Here is a 23415-nt window from a genome sequence, read left to right on the forward strand (position 1 = left end):
AGGTACACAAAAGAGACAGGTTAGAAATTAGCAGAGATTTCTAGAATTCAAGGAGGCTGGAATCTTAGATGATTTTCCTTCTTCTTGAAATAATTTGTATGTTCATTCTGTAAATCTTTGGAAGGCATATCCTAATTTTCAGATTTCTGTAACAGAAAATAATATGCATGAATGAAGCTGTTTATTGAAATAGCTACATTCAAACAAAATAAGAAACAAATTATTTTTCTCACTACTGACTGGGGAAACTTGAACTTCTCCAATCCTACATGATAACCCTGATAAAAAACATACAGCTTTTCTAGCAACTTTTAGGCAAACAAAGAGTCCTGTCTAATATAACAAAATTACTTGCAGCTATTTGATTCAAACTTCTCCCTTGCTCCAACTAAGAGCACTTAAGGGAAAGTTGAGTTGGAATCTTCATCTTTATTTATCCACCTTGCTCCTCGATTTCCTCATTCATTGTACTGAATCTGGTCTGATTAATATTGCAACAGGAGAAGGCAAGGGAAAGAAGGGTCAGAAAGTTCTTGTTTGACAGACTGGGTATCTTAGATTTCAAAGGTGACTTTATTTTTTGTGGAGTAGTTTGTATCTTCTTGAGAGACACGTACAATGCCCCTGACCTACCTGCCACTCTTAGCTCTGTCAAAACAGACAGATTCAGCCAGCCAATGTCACTGTTTTCACTTCATAGAGAAGCACATCAGTCTGCTGCCAAAAGCAAGGGAGTTGGCATCAGAACAAGAATAAAAATCCTTTCTCTTCTACTTTTTACCCATTCAGATTGTGCAATCATTTTACCTGTTTACACCTCAGTCTTCTCTAGGAATATTTAGGGATTACTGTGAAATATAGGATTATTACAGGCAAGATAAATAAAACAGAGTCTGTGTGTAGGGTTTCTTTTCCTTTCATCTATCCTCTCCCTTTCTAATGACTAGTATCTGTAGTTAGATGATCATGTTGATAAAGCATTCTGCTCCATTTACATTATTTGCCTAAACTTATAAGAGAATTGCCAAATATAAAATTAGTTGATTTTAAAAGAAGAATATTTAAGAAAATTCTGAAATGTTATCAGAATTTTTTATTACCAAATAATTGAAAAGAATACTGGTGGATATTTTAATTAATATTTTTTATCCATTGCCCCGATTTACAAGAGGCATAAACATGCTGCAAAAAGATTTTAAGAAACTTTTTAACAGTTCTTTGAAAAAAAAATACCAAGATACTAAAATAACCAAATGTTTAACATAAAGCTTTCTTTTTATAAGCATAAGATCTTATTAATTCATGGAATTATATTTTTCTCAATAAAGAACATTTTAAATAGTCTTATATATAAGTAGAAAATAGTTGACACAACTTGTGGGCTTTGTACCCAACTGCCTATATTTGAACCCAAATTCCAGCATCCACCAGCTAGTGACCTTAGGCAAGTTACTTCACCTCCCTGTTACTCACTATTCCCCTAGAAAAGGGAGACATTTCAATACTCACCCACTAGGCCTGAGTCAATGCATGTGAAGTGCTTGCATGAATACCTCACAATGAGTAACTGCTCATAAATGTTAACTATTATTTTTTATTTAGAAATATTTTTGTTTTAAATATATGTCAGCTAATAATATGAGGAAATTAGTATCAGAACAAAATTAGAACTCTGTTTTCTTAAGGCAAAATATAAGCACTGTTTTTCTGTGCCACAAGAATGTTACTCTAACCCTTCATTAAGCAACTGAAGAAAACTAGAAAATTTAACTTATCCAAAGTTACCCAATAAGTTGGTGTCAGAATAGAAAAAAAACATCAAACCACCAACTGAGAAGGTATTAGTTACTTTATTTAAAGCTAATAAAAAAAGGTAGTCCCCAACCTGGATTCCGGCTGTAAAAGAACACTACAAAACAGAATATCCAAACCCTGTGGGACAACTCCAAAAGGTGAAATGTACATGTAATGAGAATAACAGAAGGAAAAAAAAAAAAGAGAGAAATGCCCAGAAGAAATAATTCAAGCAATAATCACTGAGAATTTCTCCCAAATCAATATTAAACATTAAACCAGAGAATTGAAGATCACCAAGCAGGATACATGCTTAAAAAACGACACCTAGGCATATCATAGCCAAACTTCAGAAAATCAAAGATAAGGAAAAAGTCTTGGCAAAAGCCAAAGGGGTGGGGTGCGGGGGGGTGGGGGCGTGGTTAGAAACACCTTACCTATAGAGGAGCAAAGCTAAGAATTACATCTGATTTCTCCAGAAATCATGCAAGCAAGAAATTAATTAAGTGAAACATTTAAAATGTTGAAAGGAAAACCCCACTAACCTAGAATTCTGTACCTTATGAAATTATTCTTCATAAGTGAAGGCAAAATAAAGACTTTCTCAGACAAACAAAAATTGAGGGAATTTGTTGCCAGAGATCTGTCTTGCAAGAAATGTTGGGAGCAAAGAAAAAGTGGATCTCATGGAGGTGAAGAATCAATGATGGTTAGAAGAGGCTGGGAAGAGTAGTAGGGAGGGCAGGAGGAAGAGAAGCTTTTTACAGGGTATGAAAATACAGTAAGATAAAAGGAATAAATTCTAGTGTTTGATAGCAGGATGACAATAGTTAATAATAATTTATTGTATATTTCAAAGTAGCTAAAAGAAAAGACTTGTAATGTTCCCTAAACAAAGAAATAATGAATGTTTGAGGTGACAGGTATTCTGATGACTCTGATTTGATCATTACACATTGTATGCATGGATGAAAATAGCACATGTACTCCATAAATATTTACAATTAATATGTATCGAAATAAATAAATATTTTAAAATGTGGTATATATACACAAGGCAATACTATTCGTCCTTTAAAGGGAAGAAAATTCTGTCATTTTCAACAGCATAAATAAATTTAGAAGACATTATGCTAAGTGAAATAATCCAGGAATGAAAAAACTAACAATCCTTTATCCAACTTATATGTAGAATCTTAAACAGCATAACTTACAGAAGTAGAGAACAGAATGGTAGTTAGAGACAGGAATCCCAGAGACTGGGACTGAGGGGAGAGCAGGGAAAGAAGACACAGTAGTCAAAGACTAAAGCGTTTCAATTGGGAGAAATAAACTCTGGTGAACTATTGCACAGCATGGTGACTGCAGTTTTAATAATGTACTGTATATTTCAAAATTGCTAAAAGTATGGATTTTGAATAGTCTCACCACAAAGAAAAGATTAATGTGTGAGGTGATGGCTGTGTTAATTAGCCTGACTTAATCATTCTATATTGTATATGCATATCATAACATCATACTATAGCTCATAAATATATATAATTATTATTTATCTATTAAAAATAATGAACTTAGAAAACAATAAGTCATTAGCTAAGCTAACTAAGAAAATAGAGAGAAAACACAAATTACTAACATCAGAAGTGAAAGAGAATATCACTATAGATCTCATGAACATTAAAAGGATTGATAAAAGAATAGTATGAACACTGTCTTTGCCCACAAATTTGATAATCTAGATGAAACAGACCAATTCCTTGAAAGACACAAATTGCAATAATAAGAAAATAAACATCCTGATTTAAAAATGGGCAAAAGATTGAAACAGATGCTTCACCAAAGAAGATACAAGCACATGAAAAGATTTTCAACATGCACTAGGGAAATGCAAATTATGAACACAATAAGGTATCACTACACACCTAATAGAATGACTAAAATTTAAAAGACCCTACCAAGAGTTGCCTAGAATGAACAGCAACTAAAATTCTCATGAAGTGCTGGTGTAACTTAAAATGGCACAATCACTTTGTTAAACGGTTTGTCAGTTAATAAAAAATATAACTGTACACCTATCACACCACCCACTCAACTCTTAATTATTTACTCACAAGAAAAGAAAGCCAGTATCTACAACAAGACTTGTAAAAGAATATTTGTCTTTATTTATATTAGCCAAAAAACAGTAAACAAACTAAATGGCAAATGGATGAACAAATTTAGCGTACCCATACAATAAATTACTACTGAGAAATTAAAAGAAATGGAGTGTTGAGGTGGGCAAAAACACGAGTGAATGTCAAAATAAATACATTGAGTTGAAGATGCTAGACAAAAAAGAGTGCATACTATATGATGCCATCTATATTAAATTCTAGAATGTGCAAACTAACCCATAAAACAGGGGTTTGAATCATCATTCTGAAAGATACAATCCTGAACACCACAATCCCAAATGCTGAAATTCCAGAAGATCAAAAATGCCTAAAGTCCAAATTCCTACAGTCTAAACTCTCTAACGTCTAAAATCCCCCAAATCACAATCACAAAATAGTTGCATCACGTTTGATTGACTTATTACCTTGTTATTGTCTAAATGCAGAAAAAAAATTCAATTGAGTCCCCAAACCATAATGACGGATTTGGAATTAGATGTGATCAAAGCTTCTAAAAGTGAGTTTCAAAGTGTTGTCAATAAAGTTTGTTTTGCTCCATTCAACCCAATGCATTTGTTAGAAAATTCAGAGAAGTGGATTGGCCATGAGATAATGGCAATGATAAAAACTGCTGTTTAAAAATGTGCCATTTTCCTGCATTGACATTCCTTGTAGCTGATGACCTCTCAAGAGATTTTAATTAATTGAAACCACATTTGCCTGAAGAAGCCAGTGAAGTCACTGACTGGCTTTAAAACAATTATGTGCATGGTAGGATGAGAAGGCACTTATGCAATGGTGTTGCTGTTTGATCACCAGTATTATTTCCAGCAAACTTGTGGTCTGTGTATGAGTACGTGCAAAGTGGGTTTTCAAGTGCCAAAAACAACATAGCAGCATAGCATAGAAGATAGAAACACTAGTTTCAGTGTATATCAAATCACAGAAGAATTTCACAAAGAGAAAGACCACATAGAAAATGAATGTGAGTGTATTCTCCAATGGCTATGTCAAAAAAGAAAAACAAAAAGGCAGCTATTTATCATGTTGTAAGGCCTCAAAATATAGTTAATAATCATGAAGATCAGCAACCTCTTATGGACTGTCTGCTTGCAATTACTCCTAATCTATCCCTGTCACCCCGTCATACACTTTTTTACATGTTGAATTTTCTTTTCAGCTTTTTATTTTTTCTTTTATTTCATTTTTTCCCACTATCTTAAATCGTCAGCATTAGTTTTTACAATTCACTGTGCTGTGTATTCCATCTCTGCATCATTTCCAATACTGGAGGCATAAGTTGTGTTGGACTATTAGTGAGTTCAAATTCATTTTATACAGTTTTTGCAAATGTGCATTATCATAAGGTTGACTGTATGTAAACATGATGCATATACATTAAAAAATGGAAACTTCCTTAGTAAGTGAAGAGATGTCCTTTTTGTATATCTGCATTTGTGACAGATAAAATTCACGAGACCTTGGGTCTTTGGAGGGCTGGCTCGGTGGTGATGCTGGCATTTGGTTGAGCTGGTCAAAAACTTCAGTTGTCCATCACAGTATTTCAGATGACTGCAATTATAAAGCTAGGTACACACAATTACCACCCATAGTAATAGGTTTTATACATTTTGGTTTTTTGACTATTTCTTTATGAATATAGTTCATCTGCTCATAACTACTATACCCATGTGACTGTCATTAGTATACCTCAGTGTTTATCCTTACAAAAATATGTATGTTATTGTTGCCTATTTTTTTGCATTTTTGCATAAAGTGATCTATGAAGTATTGTCATGCTTTTATATGTTTCTCAAATAAATCCATTTTAAAAAGATAAACAAATATATTTTTACACATCTTTAAAATTTTTTCCAAAATTTTATTTCTAGGATTTTGAGATTTGGGGATTTCAATATTTGGGATTATGTCATGCAGGATTGTGTCTTTTGGGACTGTAAACAGCTCCCATGGCAAAAAACCTATTAGACGTGCCAGAGGGACAGCACCGGAGAGAAGGAGAGTCAGAGAAGTTGGAGGGGAGAATTACAAAAAGGAAAAAGAAACTTTAGGGTGTGCTAAAATGTTCATTATACTGACTGTGATACTTTAATGTGTATACATATGTGTCATAACTTGCCAAATTTAATATTTTTAATATGCACAGTTTATTTCATGTCAATATACCTTGATGAAGGTATAAGTAAGTAAAATATTACTCACACAACATGCTGATGTGATAGCAAGTATGCTCTAAATTACAAAAAGAATACATAGTTCTCAAAATTAGAAGTGTTTTCAATACCTTTAAAAAATAATCAAACGTATTTACTACAAAATGTCAACATTAAGAGATTTCTTCCTGGCCTCTTAGTCACATTTAAACGTAAAATGTATATTTAAATGTAAAACATTTTTAATACGTTTCTGAAGTTTTAACACCTTAGTGGAAAAAACTTATTCTTAATATACTTAAAAAACCCAAACGTCATGCCAAATAGCATTATTTTTGAGGTTTGAAGCCTTCCTCCTTGTAGATGTTTTCAAAGTGAATTTTTTTCTCCTAAGTAACCCATATTTTATACAACCAACATTCGCTTGACATTCTTACTCTTTAATGTACATTAGTTTGTGAAAACCTAATTAAACATTCTGAGTTAAATCAAAGCAAGGATGCAAGTAGATTCTTTGATCTTTGTTCTCATTTTCCAAAATCGTAAGTCCAGCAAAGTAGTATATATGAAAATTTTCAGGACAAAATTTTTTAATAAGAAGCAAGATCTTTTATTTTACGATGTCTTTTCACGGTCTCCGCCATTTGCTGTAAGTCTTCTTCCAAAGGATATTTTTGCTTTAATGAACTCAGCGTCATAATCTCTATACATGTATAATAAATACACTTCCATTCTTTATTATTACCCATTGATAACATGATTAATGTGCCTTTCAAATACCAGTGACCCGCAGTGCAAATATAGAACACTCTACCTCACACCTCTAACCTCAGGCGCAAGCTGACCCTTTGTAGTCAGATTTTTAAAATCATTTGGCTATCTATCTTGCTCAGCATTTACTATGATTTCAGTTTGCATTGAAATGAGAAGTGCAAAGAGTTAAATAATCAATAACAGAGCTAGTATATTCTATTTTGTAGCATTAACATATCTTCATGTTTAAAGGCAGAATGCCATTCTTTCTCACTATTCCAACTACAAGTATTTAGAAGATGATTATCTTAAAGATCTTTAAGCATTTTTTAAAAGTAGGCTAAATATTTTAAAAACAATTTTAATGTAAATGTCTTTAGACAGGCATGCACTCTCCAAGTAGTTGCATCTCCACCACTCTCTATAGCAAGCCAGTCATTTCACACATTTCTATGATGGCTGGTCCACAAGGCATTTCAGTTTTTCACACCTAATGTATAAAGCATTAGAAGTTTTAGATTGAAAGACTGTTAGAGTTTAAAGGATCTTAGAAATATATGCCCAACCTTCTCACTTTACTAGTGAGACACAGATAAAAGATTTGTTCAACACTAAACATTAAATTAGCAGCAGAATAGCAGATAAATCAAACTTTCTCACTCCTAATATTCCTTTTCCATTACAATACTCTAGTCTTTCTAGTTTAAGGTCTTAAACCTAAATTTTTCTCCCCATATAATGTAAGCTTCAAGAGAGTGGGCTATTTATCTCTGAAGTCAAAAACAATCAGAACTTTCAAACAAAAAAGTGATTATTAATTTTTGATAAATATACGGGTGATGCTTAGTCAGAAGTTGTATGAGCAGCAGGAGAATTAATATTAACTGACTTAAGTTACTTCCCAGGTATTTCATATATGTAATTGCATTGAACCCTTCCAAAAACTGCAGGAGAGAAGGTATTGCCCCATTTTATAGATGAGTAAATTAAATATAGTAGGTGACAGTATATACAGTGTGCCTGATTCTAAAATCTCATACTCTGTTCACTACAATGGTCTATAGCTATAACGCAAAGAACCAGTAGTGACATGCTTGGTTTTAACATATTTATGATGTCTACACAACATAATAAGAGCACTTGTAATATGGTAGACATTGTGGGTAAATTTTTGTGGCTTTAGTGCTATTATCTTACTAAAATGGAGATTTTTATCCTCATTTTCCAGATAAGAAAATGAGGCAAGACAAATGTTAAAACTTGCTTAAAGTCAATCTAGGACATGGCAGGATCAGACAGCCATGCAAGGAAGTTGGCTCCAGCGTTCATGCCTATGACCAGTACACTGAACTACTGCATAGACAAAAATGATGGTTCTGAAAGGATGGTTCCCTGAAGAGCAGCAGCAGCAGCAGCATCACCTGATAATTTGTTAGAAAAACAAGTTATTGGGCACCACCCAGACCTATTGAATCAGAATCTGTGGGGCTAACACTGAGCATTCAGTATCTTAACAGCCTTCTGATGCACACTAAAGTTTGAGAACCACTGAATGAAAAACATGATATAATTGTTTTTAAGATGCTTTTACTCACCTTTTCATATATACACTTCTAGAATTTTTGTAAGCATGTACATACTTTCAAAAATATATATCAACCTGTACTGTTTTGTCATTTTTTTTCTAATTGATGTGCCATGAACATTTTTGTATATTGATAGTATTTTTCGAGATCATAACTTTCAATAGCAGCTTAGTACTCTTTCAAATGCACTTAACTTACTAGTGAAGTCCCTGTTGTGTCAAGAACCACGAAGAGTCTGAGATTTTTACCCCACTAGTAAGCTAACAAGTTAACTTGTTACTGATTCACAGATGGTGACAGAAGACACAAGACTGTAAGTAGGAGAAAAAAGATTTTATCACTCACAGGACAGCAAGAAATAGAATCATATGCATACTTCCATTGTCCTCCCCTCCCATCAAGTCCCAGGAAGGTGTACCATGCTTTCAGCTGACACCTGTATACAAAAAAAAAAAAAAAAAAAGATTGCATTACAAGAGAAGAACCTGGGACCAAAAGTCTGAGGCTTTTTGACAAGCTGCCAGTCACTGTAGCCAGCAACACGTAAGCCAGGCTTTCTCCTCTGAAGGTATGTGCTGTTATAAATTACACGGTGGTCAGGTTGTGGTCATCTTGACCTACTCATTTGACTGTGTGACTAGCTGCATAAGCTACTCAGAACACAAAACATATAAGCCTTGCAATCTGGAACACTTTCCAAGAATGTGGAGGAATACTCAGGACCCGTGGAGGATACCTCTCTCAACAATTGTTGGACATTTCGAGTATTTTAAATTTTTTATTGTTTTAAATAATGTCACGGTAAACCATCATGTGCTTAAAATTCTTAATTTCTTGTTATTTATTTAGGATACATTCCTGGAAATAAAATTGTATGGTCAAAAGTCTCTTTCTCTCAGCTTTGACTAATACTTCACTTAGATTATGTGAGGCCGGGCACGGTGGCTCAAGCCTGTAATCCCAGCACTTTGGGAGGCCGAGACGGGCAGATCACGAGGTCAGGAGATCGAGACTATCCTGGCTAATACGGTGAAACCCCATCTCTACTAAAAAATACAAAAAAACTAGCCAGGCAAGGTGGCGGGGGCCTGTAGTACCAGCTACTCGGGAGGCTGAGGCAGGAGAACGGCATGAACCTGGGAGGCGGAGCTTGCAGTGAGCTGAGATCCGGCCACTGCACTCCAGCCTGGGTGACAGAGTGAAACTCCATCTCAAAAAAAAAAAAAAGAAAAAAAAAAAGAGATTATGTGAAAAACCCCAATTTGTGCAAATTCTTACCAACACTAGGTAGTTTTTTGTATTATTAAAATTTGGAATGTCTTTTTTAAAAAATCACATTATTAATGCTAATCATAATTAGCACTCTTTGGTTATCACTAAAGTAAACTTTTTAATACATGTATTAGAATTTGTATTTCTTCTGTGTGTTACCTGTAATAGTAATTGCCATTTTTTCTTAAGATTATATATTTGAGGGGGGCGGAGCAAGATGGCCGAATAGGAACAGCTCCAGTCTCCAACTCCCAGCGCGAGCGACACAGAAGACCGGTGATTTCTGCATTTTCAACTGAGGTACTGGGTTCATCTCACTGGGGAGTGCCGGACAATCGGTGCTGGTCAGCTGCTGCAGCCCGACCAGCGAGAGCTGAAGCAGGGTGAGGCATTGCCTCACCTGGGAAGCGCAAGGGGGAAGGGAATCCCTTTTCCTAGCCGGGGGAACTGAGACACACAACACCTGGAAAATCGGGTAACTCCCACCCCAATACTGCGCTTTAAGCAAACAGGCACACCAGGAGATCATATCCCACACCTGGCCGGGAGGGTCCCACGCCCACGGAGCCTCCCTCATTGCTAGCACAGCAGTCTGTGATCTACCGGCAAGGCAGCAGCGAGGCTGGGGGAGGGGCGCCCGCCATTGCTGAGGCTTAAGTAGGTAAACAAAGCTGCTGGGAAGCTCGAACTGGGTGGAGCTCACAGCAGCTCAAGGAAACCTGCCTGTCTCTGTAGACTCCACCTCTGGGGACAGGGCAATAACAAACGCAGCCGAAACCTCTGCAGACGCAAACGACTCTGTCTGACAGCTTTGAAGAGAGCAGTGGATCTCCCAACACGGAGGTTGAGATCTGAGAAGGGACAGACTCCCTGCTCAAGTGGGTCCCTGACCCCTGAGTAGCCTAACTGGAAGACATCCCCCACTAGGGGCAGTCTGACACCCCACACCTCACAGGGTGGAGTACACCCCTGAGAGGAAGCTTCCAAAGCAAGAATCAGACAGGTACACTCGCTGTTCAGAAATATTCTATCTTCTGCAGCCTCTGCTGCTGATACCCAGGCAAACAGGGTCTGAAGTGGACCTCAAGCAATCTCCAACAGACCTACAGCTGAGGGTCCTGACTGTTAGAAGGAAAACTATCAAACAGGAAGGACACCTACACCAAAACCCTATCAGTACATCACCATCATCAAAGACCAGAGGCAGATAAAACCACAAAGACGGGGAAAAAGTAGGGCAGAAAAGCTGGAAATTTAAAAAATAAGAGCGCATCTCCCCCAGCAAAGGAGCGCAGCTCATCGCCAGCAACGGATCAAAGCTGGACGGAGAATGACTTTGACGAGATGAGAGAAGAAGGTTTCAGTCCATCAAATTTCTCAGAGCTAAAGGAGGAATTATGTACCCAGCGCAAAGAAACTAAAAATCTTGAAAAAAAAGTGGAAGAATTGATGGCTAGAGTAATTAATGCAGAGAAGGTCATAAACGAAATGAAAGAGATGAAAACCATGACACGAGAAATACGTGACAAATGCACAAGCTTCAGTAACCGACTCGATCAACTGGAAGAAAGAGTATCTGTGATTGAGGATCAAATGAATGAAATGAAGCGAGAAGAGAAACCAAAAGAAAAAAGAAGAAAAAGAAATGAACAAAGCCTGCAAGAAGTATGGGATTATGTAAAAAGACCAAATCTACGTCTGATTGGGGTGCCTGAAAGTGAGGGGGAAAATGGAACCAAGTTGGAAAACACTCTTCAGGATATCATCCAGGAGAACTTCCCCAACCTAGTAGGGCAGGCCAAAATTCAAATCCAGGAAATACAGAGAACGCCACAAAGATACTCCTCGAGAAGAGCAACTCCAAGACACATAATTGCCAGATTCCCCAAAGTTGAAATGAAGGAAAAAATCTTAAGGGCAGCCAGAGAGAAAGGTCGGGTTACCCACAAAGGGAAGCCCATCAGACTAACAGCAGATCTCTCGGCAGAAACTCTCCAAGCCAGAAGAGAGTGGGGGCCAATATTCAACATTCTTAAAGAAAAGAATTTTAAACCCAGAATTTCATATCCAGCCAAACTAAGTTTCATAAGTGAAGGAGAAATAAAATCCTTTACAGATAAGCAAATGCTTAGAGATTTTGTCACCACTAGGCCTGCCTTACAAGAGACCCTGAAGGAAGCACTAAACATGGAAAGGAACAACCGGTACCAGCCATTGCAAAAACATGCCAAAATGTAAAGGCCATCAAGGCTAGGAAGAAACTGCATCAACTAACGAGCAAAATAACCAGTTAATATCATAATGACAGGATCAAGTTCACACATAACAATCTTAACCTTAAATGTAAATGGACTAAATGCTCCAATTAAAAGACACAGACTGGCAAACTGGATAAAGAGTCAAGACCCATCAGTCTGCTGTATTCAGGAGACCCATCTCACACGCAGAGACATACATAGGCTCAAAATAAAGGGATGGAGGAAGATTTACTAAGCAAATGGAGAACAAAAAAAAGTGGGGGTTGCAATACTAGTCTCTGATAAAACAGACTTTAAACCATCAAAGATCAAAAGAGACAAAGAAGGCCATTACATAATGGTAAAGGGATCAATTCAACAGGAAGAGCTAACTATCCTAAATATATATGCACCCAATACAGGAGCACCCAGATTCATAAAGCAAGTCCTTAGAGACTTACAAAGAGACTTAGACTCCCATACAATAATAATGGGAGACTTCAACACTCCACTGTCAACATTAGACAGATCAACGAGACAGAAAGTTAACAAGGATATCCAGGAATTGAACTCATCTCTGCAGCAAGCAGACCTAATAGACATCTATAGAACTCTCCACCCCAAATCAACAGAATATACATTCTTCTCAGCACCACATCGTACTTACTCCAAAATCGACCACGTAATTGGAAGTAAAGCACTCCTCAGCAAATGTACAAGAACAGAAATTATAACAAACTGTCTCTCAGACCACAGTGCAATCAAACTAGAACTCAGGACTAAGAAACTCAATCAAAACCGCTCAACTACATGGAAACTGAATAACCTGCTCCTGAATGACTACTGGGTACATAACGAAATGAAGGCAGAAATAAAGATGTTCTTTGAAACCAATGAGAACAAAGATACAACATACCAGAATCTCTGGGACACATTTAAAGCAGTGTGTAGAGGGAAATTTGTAGCACTAAATGCCCACAAGAGAAAGCAGAAAAGATCTAAAATTGACACTCTAACATCACAATTAAAAGAACTAGAGAAGCAAGAGCAAACACATTCGAAAGCTAGCAGAAGGCAAGAAATAACTAAGATCAGAGCAGAACTGAAGGAGATAGAGACACAAAAAACTCTCCAAAAAATCAATGAATCCAGGAGTTGGTTTTTTGAAAAGATCAACAAAATTGACAGACCACTAGCAAGACTAATAAAGAAGAAAAGAGAGAGGAATCAAATCGACGCAATTAAAAATGATAAAGGGGATATCACCACCGACCCCACAGAAATACAAACTACCATCAGAGAATACTATAAACACCTCTACGCAAATAAACTGGAAAATCTAGAAGAAATGGATAATTTCCTGGACACTTACACTCTTCCAAGACTAAACCAGGAAGAAGTTGAATCCCTGAATAGACCAATAGCAGGCTCTGAAATTGAGGCAATAATTAATAGCCTACCAACCAAAAAAAGTCCAGGACCAGATGGATTCACAGCTGAATTCTACCAGAGGTACAAGGAGGAGTTGGTACCATTCCTTCTGAAACTATTCCAATCAATAGAAAATGAGGGAATCCTCCCTAACTCATTTTATGAGGCCAACATCATCCTGATACCAAAGCCTGGCAGAGACACAACAAAAAAAAAGAGAATTTTAGACCCATATCCCTGATGAACATCGATGCAAAAATCCTCAATAAAATACTGGCAAACCGGATTCAGCAACACATCAAAAAGCTTATCCACCATGATCAAGTGGGCTTCATCCCTGGGATGCAAGGCTGGTTCAACATTCGCAAATCAATAAACATAATCCAGCATATAAACAGAACCAAAGACAAGAACCACATGATTATCTCAATAGATGCAGAAAAGGCTTTTGACAAAATTCAACAGCCCTTCATGCTAAAAACGCTCAACAAATTCAGTATTGATGGAACGTACCTCAAAATCATAAGAGCTATTTATGACAAACCCACAGCCAATATCATACTGAATGGGCAAAAACTGGAAAAATTCCCTTTGAAAACTGGCACAAGACAGGGATGCCCTCTCTCACCACTCCTATTCAACATAGTGTTGGAAGTTCTGGCTAGGGCAATTAGGCAAGAGAAAGAAATCAAGGGTATTCAGTTAGGAAAAGAAGAAGTCAAATTGTCCCTGTTTGCAGATGACATGATTGTATATTTAGAAAACACCATTGTCTCAGCCCAAAATCTCCTTAAGCTGATAAGCAACTTCAGCAAAGTTTCAGGATACAAAATTAATGTGCAAAAATCACAAGCATTCTTATACACCAGTAACAGACAAACAGAGAGCCAAATCAGGAATGAACTTCCATTCACAATTGCTTCAAAGAGAATCAAATACCTAGGAATCCAACTGACAAGGGATGTCAAGGACCTCTTCAAGGAGAACTACAAACCACTGCTCAGTGAAATAAAAGAGGACACAAACAAATGGAAGAACATACCATGCTCATGGACAGGAAGAATCAATATCGTGAAAATGGCCATACTGCCCAAGGTAATTTATAGATTCAATGCCATCCCCATCAAGCTACCAATGACTTTCTTCACAGAATTGGAAAAAACTGCTTTAAAGTTCATATGGAACCAAAAAAGAGCCCGCATCTCCAAGACAATCCTAAGTCAAAAGAACAAAGCTGGAGGCATCACGCTACCTGACTTCAAACTATACTACAAGGCTACAGTAACCAAAACAGCATGGTACTGGTACCAAAACAGAGATATAGACCAATGGAACAGAACAGAGGCCTCAGAAATAATACCACACATCTACAGCCATCTGATCTTTGACAAACCTGAGAGAAACAAGAAATGGGGAAAGGATTCCCTATTTAATAAATGGTGCTGGGAAAATTGGCTAGCCATAAGTAGAAAGCTGAAACTGGATCCTTTCCTTACTCCTTATACGAAAATTAATTCAAGATGGATTAGAGACTTAAATGTTAGACCTAATACCATAAAAATCCTAGAGGAAAACCTAGGTAGTACCATTCAGGACATAGGCATGGGCAAAGACTTCATGTCTAAAACACCAAAAGCAACGGCAGCAAAAGCCAAAATTGACAAATGGGATCTCATTAAACTAAAGAGCTTCTGCACAGCAAAAGAAACTACCATCAGAGTGAACAGGCAACCTACAGAATGGGAGAAAATTTTTGCAATCTACTCATCTGACAAAGGGCTAATATCCAGAACCTACAAAGAACTCAAACAAATTTACAAGAAAAAAACAAACAACCCCATCAAAAAGTGGGCAAAGGATATGAACAGACATTTCTCAAAAGAAGACATTCATACAGCCAACAGACACATGAAAAAATGCTCATCATCACTGGCCATCAGAGAAATGCAAATCAAAACCACAATGAGATACCATCTCACACCAGTTAGAATGGCGATCATTAAAAAGTCAGGAAACAACAGGTGCTGGAGAGGATGTGGAGAAATAGGAACACTTTTACACTGTTGGTGGGATTGTAAACTAGTCCAACCGTTATGGAAAACAGTATGGCGATTCCTCAAGGATCTAGAACTAGATGTACCATATGACCCAGCCATCCCATTACTGCGTATATACCCAAAGGATTATAAATTATGCTGCTATAAAGACACATGCACACGTATGTTTATTGCGGCACTATTCACAATAGCAAAGACTTGGAATCAACCCAAATGTCCATCAGTGACAGATTGGATTAAGAAAATGTGGCACATATACACCATGGAATACTATGCAGCCATAAAAAAGGATGAGTTTGTGTCCTTTGTAGGGACATGGATGCAGCTGGAAACCATCATTCTTAGCAAACTATCACAAGAACAGAAAACCAAACACCGCATGTTCTCACTCATAGGTGGGAACTGAACAATGAGATCACTTGGACTCAGGAAGGGGAACATCACACACCGGGGCCTATCATGGGGAGGGGGGAGGGGGGAGGGATTGCATTGGGAGTTATACCTGATGTAAATGACGAGTTGATGGGTGCAGCACACCAACATGGCACAAGTATACATATGTAACAAACCTGCACGTTATGCACATGTACCCTACAACTTAAAGTATAATAATAATAAATAAATTTAAAAAAAAAAGATTATGTATTTGAATTATACATAATTGACATATTTTAATAATCCTCATAAGCTTATCCCTTATTATATGTGAACACCACAAATACATTATCTATATATGTCTACAATTATTATAATAATAATCTGCTGAAAGATTGATTTTCTAATTATTGCTAAAATACCACACCACTGCAAATTTTTTTTAGCATTTCTTTAGGTAAACTACAGTTAGAAAAATCCACTTTTGAAAGATCACTCTGCCGATCAAATAAAGCATTTTTTTCAATATAATTTGGTATTGAGAGTTCTTAGTAGATTCAATAAGAGTTCAGTAGGAGGACTACAGGAAAGTTTCAATAAGTTTCTGTTGTAAATTTGCATAGATCTTTCTTTGTTAATGCTTTGGTACTGATGGTTCTTCCTCATTTCTGCCAGCAGTCAGTCCTATTTTAATGTAAGCCCATGATTTCAAAACTAAGAATTTGCACTGGCTACCAAAATCTTATTTTAACACATATGTATCAGTTTACTCTCTGCAGTAAAAGTATGAATATATTTCTTAAGGATATTTTGTTCTTTGTGGTGTCCTCTGTTACTTGTGGTTCTTGTTTCCACTTTGTGACATAACCCTGCAAACTACAGTAGAACTGTACATAAAGGAGCTATACAGAACAGGGAAGTATTATTATAAGTGAACATCTAAATGACTCTTCTCAGCTCTGCTCATCCTCCCAGTTCTGATCTGCCATCTTTATTCTTAAACCCATTGATTCTCTCTACATTTCTTCCCTGAGCCTTTTCATGGCTGACAACAGCACCATCCTAGCACCAGTCGCACTCCACGTAAAAACGCAACCACCAAAATAAAAATAAACTGCAAAAGTGCTTTTAGGAAAGAATTTGTGATGTTCCACTAAACTGCACTATTGTTCAGTGTTCATGCCCATAATTCTAACAGTTTCTAAATGGTCTTCTCATCCTCCTTCAGAATGAACCATATACTTCCTGAAGACTACAGTTCATAAAAGAAATCTTCATGAGGTAGTGCTATAATGGAAATACTGATACATTTTAGCCTTCATACAAGATCAATGGTCTCGTGAGCCAGTATTGACCTTAATATTATTTTCTATAATACTTACCTAGGATCAATAAATCTTGATTGTTGATACCAGCTTCAGTCACTATCTGCCTATTACAGTTGGAATACAAATAACTAAGCAGTTTTTTAAGTGAATATCATTAGCAGAATTTGTGTTTTCTTATTAAGGTATTGTAAATCTTGGTAAAGATTTACAAATAAATTAAAAATGTCCTAAGTCAAAAATTACTTAATTTTGGAGAATCAAGTCATTTCTTTCTGTTGTATAACAAGTATGGAACATTCTATCTGGGAATGATTACAAAAGTCAAAAAGAGAATAGCATGCTCATATTAAATTATTTGTCATGAAATGTGCCTGAGTGCATTAAAAATCCAAAGAGTTGGTCCCAGTCACCCAGCAAGTAGGAAGAAGGCCTCTGGCATGCAGCTGAGCCAAAGCTGGATGGGCAGGTATGAGAACAAATACAGCAATGGCACTGTAGACACAGGCCTGGAGGGTATGGTGTCACTCTGGAAAAGCCATGAGTTACAACCTTTCAGGTTACACGTGACCAAGATTGCTGGGTGGGCATGCAGGGGCAGTCAGGGTACCTCTGCAGACTCATTTTGCACTGTGTAGTTTCCGCATTAGGAGGACCACATGAAAGTATAAAAGAAGTCTAGGTTGGGGTTGTGAGATCACTGAGGGGGTGTGCACTGTATGCATATAGCTGAGGCTCATGATGCAACTTCAGCAGCATAAACAAAACATAGCACACCAGACCCAGTAGAACATCCCTTACCCTAGTAACATCCCTCCAGCCTAATCTACTAACAAAGCTTGACATTATGCTCATTTTAAAAGAGGAAAAGAAATTCCAACCAAAAATTTTATACCCAGACAAATTAAGTTTCATAAGTGTAGGAGAAATAAAATACCTTCCAAACAAGTAATGGTAAGGGAATTCATTACCACCAGACTTGCCTAAAAAGAAGTCTTTAAGAAAGTGGTAAACATGGATATTACAGACCATTACTGGCCACCACAAAAAAACAATGGTCTATATATGTGCTTATGTTCATAGACCATTGACACTATAAAGCAACTATGCAATCAAGTCTGCATAACAACCAGCTAATAACAAAATGACAGGTTCAAATCTGCACATACCAGTAATAGTCTTGAATGTAAATGGGCTAAAGGACCCACTTAAAAGGCACAGAGTAGTAAGCAGGATGTCAAAGGAAGACCGAACTATATGCTGTCTTCAAGAGACCCATCTCATACAATGATGCCCATAGGCTTAAAGTAAAGAGATGAAGAAAAATTTACAAAGCAAATGGAAAACAGAAAGGGCTAGAGTTGCTATTCTAATTTCAGACAAAACAGATTTTAAACCAACAATGATTTAAAAAAACAAAGAAGGGCATTACATAATGGTGAAGGGTTCAATTCAATGAGAAGACTTAACTATTCTAAATATATATGCATCCAACACAGAGCACTCAGATTCATAAAACAAGTCCTTAGAGACCTACAAAGAGACTAAGATAACCACACAATCATGGTGGGAGATTTCAATTCCCCACTGACAGTACTAAACAGATCATTAAGACAGAAAAGTAACAAAGATATTTGGGACCTGAACTCAGCACTTCACCAAACTGACCTAACAGACATCTACAGAACACTCCACCTAACAAAAACAGAACATACAATCTTCTCAGCTGCACATGGGACATGCTCTAAAATCAACTACACACTTAGCTATAAGGCAAATCTCGACAAATTTTTAAAAAATGACACCAACCACATTCTTGGATCACAGTGCAACAAAAATAGAAATTAATATCAAAAATATCTCTCTAAAATCATACAATTAGATGAAAATTAAATTAAACAATAGGCCCCTGAATGACTTTTTGGCAAACAATGAAATTAAAACAGAAATCAAAAAACTCTTTGAAATTAATGAAAATGGAGATACAACATACTAGAATCTCTGGGACACAGCAAAAACAGTGTTAAGAGGAAAGTATATAGTGCTAAATATCCATATTAAAAAGTTACAAAGATCTCAAATTAACAACCTACCATCACAACTAGAGGAACTAGAAAAACAAGAGCAAGCCAAATCCAAATCTAGCAGAAAAAAAGAAATCATGAAAATCAGAGCTGAACTGAATGAAATGGAGATTAGAAAAAATATGCAAAAGATCAATGAAACCAAAGGTTGATTCTTAATAAATAAATAAGACTGATAGACCACTAGCTAGACTAATTTTAAAAAGAGAGAAGATAAAAATAAGCACAATCAAAATTGACAAAGAAGACGTTACCACTGTTGCTACAGAAATACAGAAAACCCTCAGAGATTATTACAAACACCTGTATGTGCACAAACAGAAAACCTAGAGGAAATGGATAAAGTCCTGGAAACACACGACCTCCCAATATTGAACTAAGGAGAAATGGAAACTCTGAACAACCAATAATGAGTTCTGAAATTGAATCAGTAATATAAAAAAAAAAAAAAAAAGCTACCAATCAGTAAAAGCCCTGGACCAGACAGATACACGGCCAAATTCCACCAGATGTAGAAAGAAATGCTGGTACCAATCCTACTGAAACTATTACAAAAAATCAAAGAGAAGTGACTCCTTCCTACCTCATTCTATGAGACCAGTATGATCCAGATACTGAAACCTGGCAGAGACACAATGAAAAAAAAGAAAACTTCAGACCAATAACCCTGATGAATATAGATTTAAAAATCCTCAACAAATACTAGCAAACTGAATCTGGCAGCACACCAAAAAGTTAACCCACCACGATCAAGTAGGCTTTATTCCTGAGATGCAAGGTTGGTGTAATCTATACAAATCAATAAATGTGATTCATCACATAAACAGAACTAAAAACAAAAACTACATTACCTCTCAACAGGTGCAGAAAAGGCTTTCCACAAAATCCAACATCCCTTCATGCTAAAAATCACTAACAAACTAGGCATTGAAGGAACATACCTCAAAATAATAAGAGCTATCTATTACAAACCCAGAGCCAACATCATATAAACAGGCAAAAGCTGAAAGCATTCCACTTAACTGGAACAAGACAAGGATGCCCACTCTCACTACTTCTATTCAACAAAGTACAGGAAGCCCCAGTCAGAGCAATCAGGCAAGAGAAAGAAATAAAAGGCATCCAAGTAGGAAGAGAGGAAATCAAACCACCCCTGCTTGCAGACAATATGGATTTACACCTAGAAAACCCCATAACCTCTGCCCAAATGCTCGAACTGATAAACTAACTTCGGCAAAGTTGCAGGATACAAAATCAATGTACAAAAATCAGTAGCATTTCTGTACACCAACAACAGCTAAGCTGAGGGCCAAATCAAGAATGCAATCCCATTCACGATTGCCACAGAAAGGATAAATTACCTAGGGATACAGCCAACCAGGAAGGTGAAAGGTCTCTACAATGAATTACAAAATACTGCTCAAAGAAATCAGAAATGACACAACCAAATGAAAAAACATTCCACGCTCAAGGATAGGAAGAATTAATATTGTTAAAATGGCCATACAGCCAAAAGCAATTGACAGATTCAGTGTTATTCCTATCAAACAACTAATGACATGGTTCACAGAATTAGAAGAACTGTTGACTGAAACTCATTTAGAACCAAAAAAGAGCCTGGCTAACAGCCAAGGCAATCCAAATCAAAAACAGACAAACCTGGAGGCATCACACTAACCAACTTCAAACTATACTACAAGTCTACAATAACCAAAACAGCATAGTTCTGGGTACAAAAACAGACACAGAGACTACTGGAACAAGATAGAGAACCCAGAAATAAAGCTATACACGTACAACCATCTTGTCTTTGAAAAAGCTGACAATAACAAGCAATGGAGAAAGGACACCTTATTCAATAAATGGCTCAGGGATGACTGGCTAGCCATATGCAGAAGATTTTAGCTGGACCCCTACCTTTCACCATATACAAAAATCAGCTCAAGGTGGATCAAAGACTTTAATGTAAAAACCCAAAACCACAAAAACCCTAGAAGAAAACCTAGAGTATAACATTCTTGACATAGGCCCTGGCAAAGACTTCATGATGCAGACTCCAAAAGCAATTTCAAAAATAAAAATTGACAAGCAGGACCTAATTAAAGAGTTTCTGAACAGCAAAAGAAACTTAATAAACAGAAAACCTACAGAATGGGAGAAAATATTTGCAAACTAAGCATCTGACAAAGTTCTAATATCCAGAATCTATAAGGAACATAAATCACAAGCAAAAACCAAACAACCCTATTTAAAAATGGGCAAAGGATATGAACAGATACTTCTCAAAAGAAGAAACACACGCAATCAAAAAGCATATGAAAAAAAGCTCAGTATCACTAATCATCAGAGAAAGGCAAACCAAAACCACAATGAGATACCATCTCACACAGTCAGCATGGATATTGTTAAAAAGTCAAAAAATAACAGATGCTTGTAGAGAAAATGGAACACTTACACATTGCTGATGGGAATGTAAATTAGATCAGTCACTGTGGAAAGCAGTCTGGAGATTTCTGAAAGAAATTAAAATAGAAATGTCATTTGACCTAGAAATACCATTGTTGGGTACATACCAAAGGGATATAAAGGGTTCTACCATAAAGACACATGCACATGTATGTTCATTGCAGCATTATTGACAATAATGAAGACACTGAATCAATCTAAATGCCCCAACAGTGGTGGACTGAATAAAGAAAATATACTTCTACACCATGGACTACTATGTAGCCATTAAAAAAAAACTGAGAGCATGTCCTTTGCAGCAACATGGCTAATCTAATTTACATTCCCACCAACAGCATATAATCATTCCCTTTTCTCTGCAACCTTGTCAGCATCTGTTATTTTTGATTTTTAATAATATTAATACTTATGCTGACTGGTAGGAGATTGTATCTTATTTTGCTTTTGACTTGTATTTCCCTAATGATTAATGATATTGAGCTTTTTTTCATATGCTTATTTGTTATATGTATGTCTTCTTTTGGAAGTGTCTGTTCATGTTCTTTAGTCACTTTTTAATAGGATTGTTTGTTTTTTGCTTGTTGATTTATGTTTCTTACAGGTTCTGGATATTAGACCTTCATCAGATACATAGTTTTTCCTTTGTAACAACATGGATGGAGGCTATTATCCTAACTGAATTAATGCAGGAACAGGAAACCAAACGCTACCTGTTCCCACTTATAAGTGGGAGCTAAACACTGAGTACACATGGACACAAGGAAGGGAACAATAAATACCAGGGCCTGCTTGGAAGTGGAGGGTGGGAGGAGGGTGAGGATTGAAAAACTACCCATTGGGTGTTATGCTGATTACCTAGGTGACAAAACCATCTGTAAAACAAGCCCCATTATCTACAATTTTCCTATGGAACAAACTTTCACATGTACCCCTTAAATCTAAAAGTTCAAAAGAAAAAAAAGATTCCAGTCCATTATATTGGAGCAGGTACTGAGGGTTAATTTGGAGCTGAGAGGCATAAAGTTGATAACCATGTTGCTGAACACGTTGACACTTTGGTCATTGTTATTTATCCCTTTGAAAATTGTTCTTGTCATAATCATATTTTTCTCATGGAATACTTTTATATCTATTGTTTCTACAAATCCTTTACATGTTAACAATGCCAATTTAAATAGCTCATCATTTATATTTTGTTTATAGATTTTGGACATAGCAAAGCATTAAGTTTTATGTAGAAAAACTGTATTTTTTTTTCTTTTGTCTAAATATCTTTTGTCTATATGCTTAAACTTTTCCTATTAAGATCAGACAAATAATTGCCTACATTATCTTCTGCTCTACTTTCTTTTTATTTAAAATTTAAACCCCATAGGGAATTCTTTGATATATGATATGAAATAGTAATCTAATTTTATTCTTCCCCAAGTGTTTTCCAATTATCTCGAAGGCTAAAAGAGCTATTTTTCCTTCTAATTGTCTTTATTTTATGTCAAATTATTAAATAATTGATGTTTACAGAAACAAAAATTGATTTTATATATACCTATGAACCCGTCACATATATGTAACAGATGTTACCAACATCACACATATGTAACAAACTACATGTTACAATGTAGTCATAAATTTTTAAAGGAAATAAAATGTTATATACAGAGCTATAACCCCCCTCTGTTCTCTGTTTTTTCCTTTCCTTTTTTTT

At 36.3% G+C, this 23415-nt stretch overlaps 1 long non-coding RNA gene across 1 annotated transcript in view; it reads right to left on the reverse strand.

The window, feature by feature from the left end:
- Positions 1–8622: 8622 nt before the first annotated feature.
- LOC123571761 (uncharacterized) overlaps positions 8623–23415 on the reverse strand; it is a 33733-nt gene continuing 18940 nt past the window's right edge. The window contains exons 4-5 of the long non-coding RNA XR_006695970.2: positions 21700–21757; positions 8623–8899 (exon numbers count right to left, since the gene is read on the reverse strand). This is a non-coding gene — a long non-coding RNA (uncharacterized lncRNA). The remainder of the gene's footprint in view (positions 8900–21699; positions 21758–23415) is intronic.

This window comes from Macaca fascicularis, chromosome 2 (assembly GCF_037993035.2).
Source record: "Macaca fascicularis isolate 582-1 chromosome 2, T2T-MFA8v1.1".
Taxonomy (NCBI): Eukaryota; Metazoa; Chordata; class Mammalia; order Primates; family Cercopithecidae; genus Macaca; species Macaca fascicularis.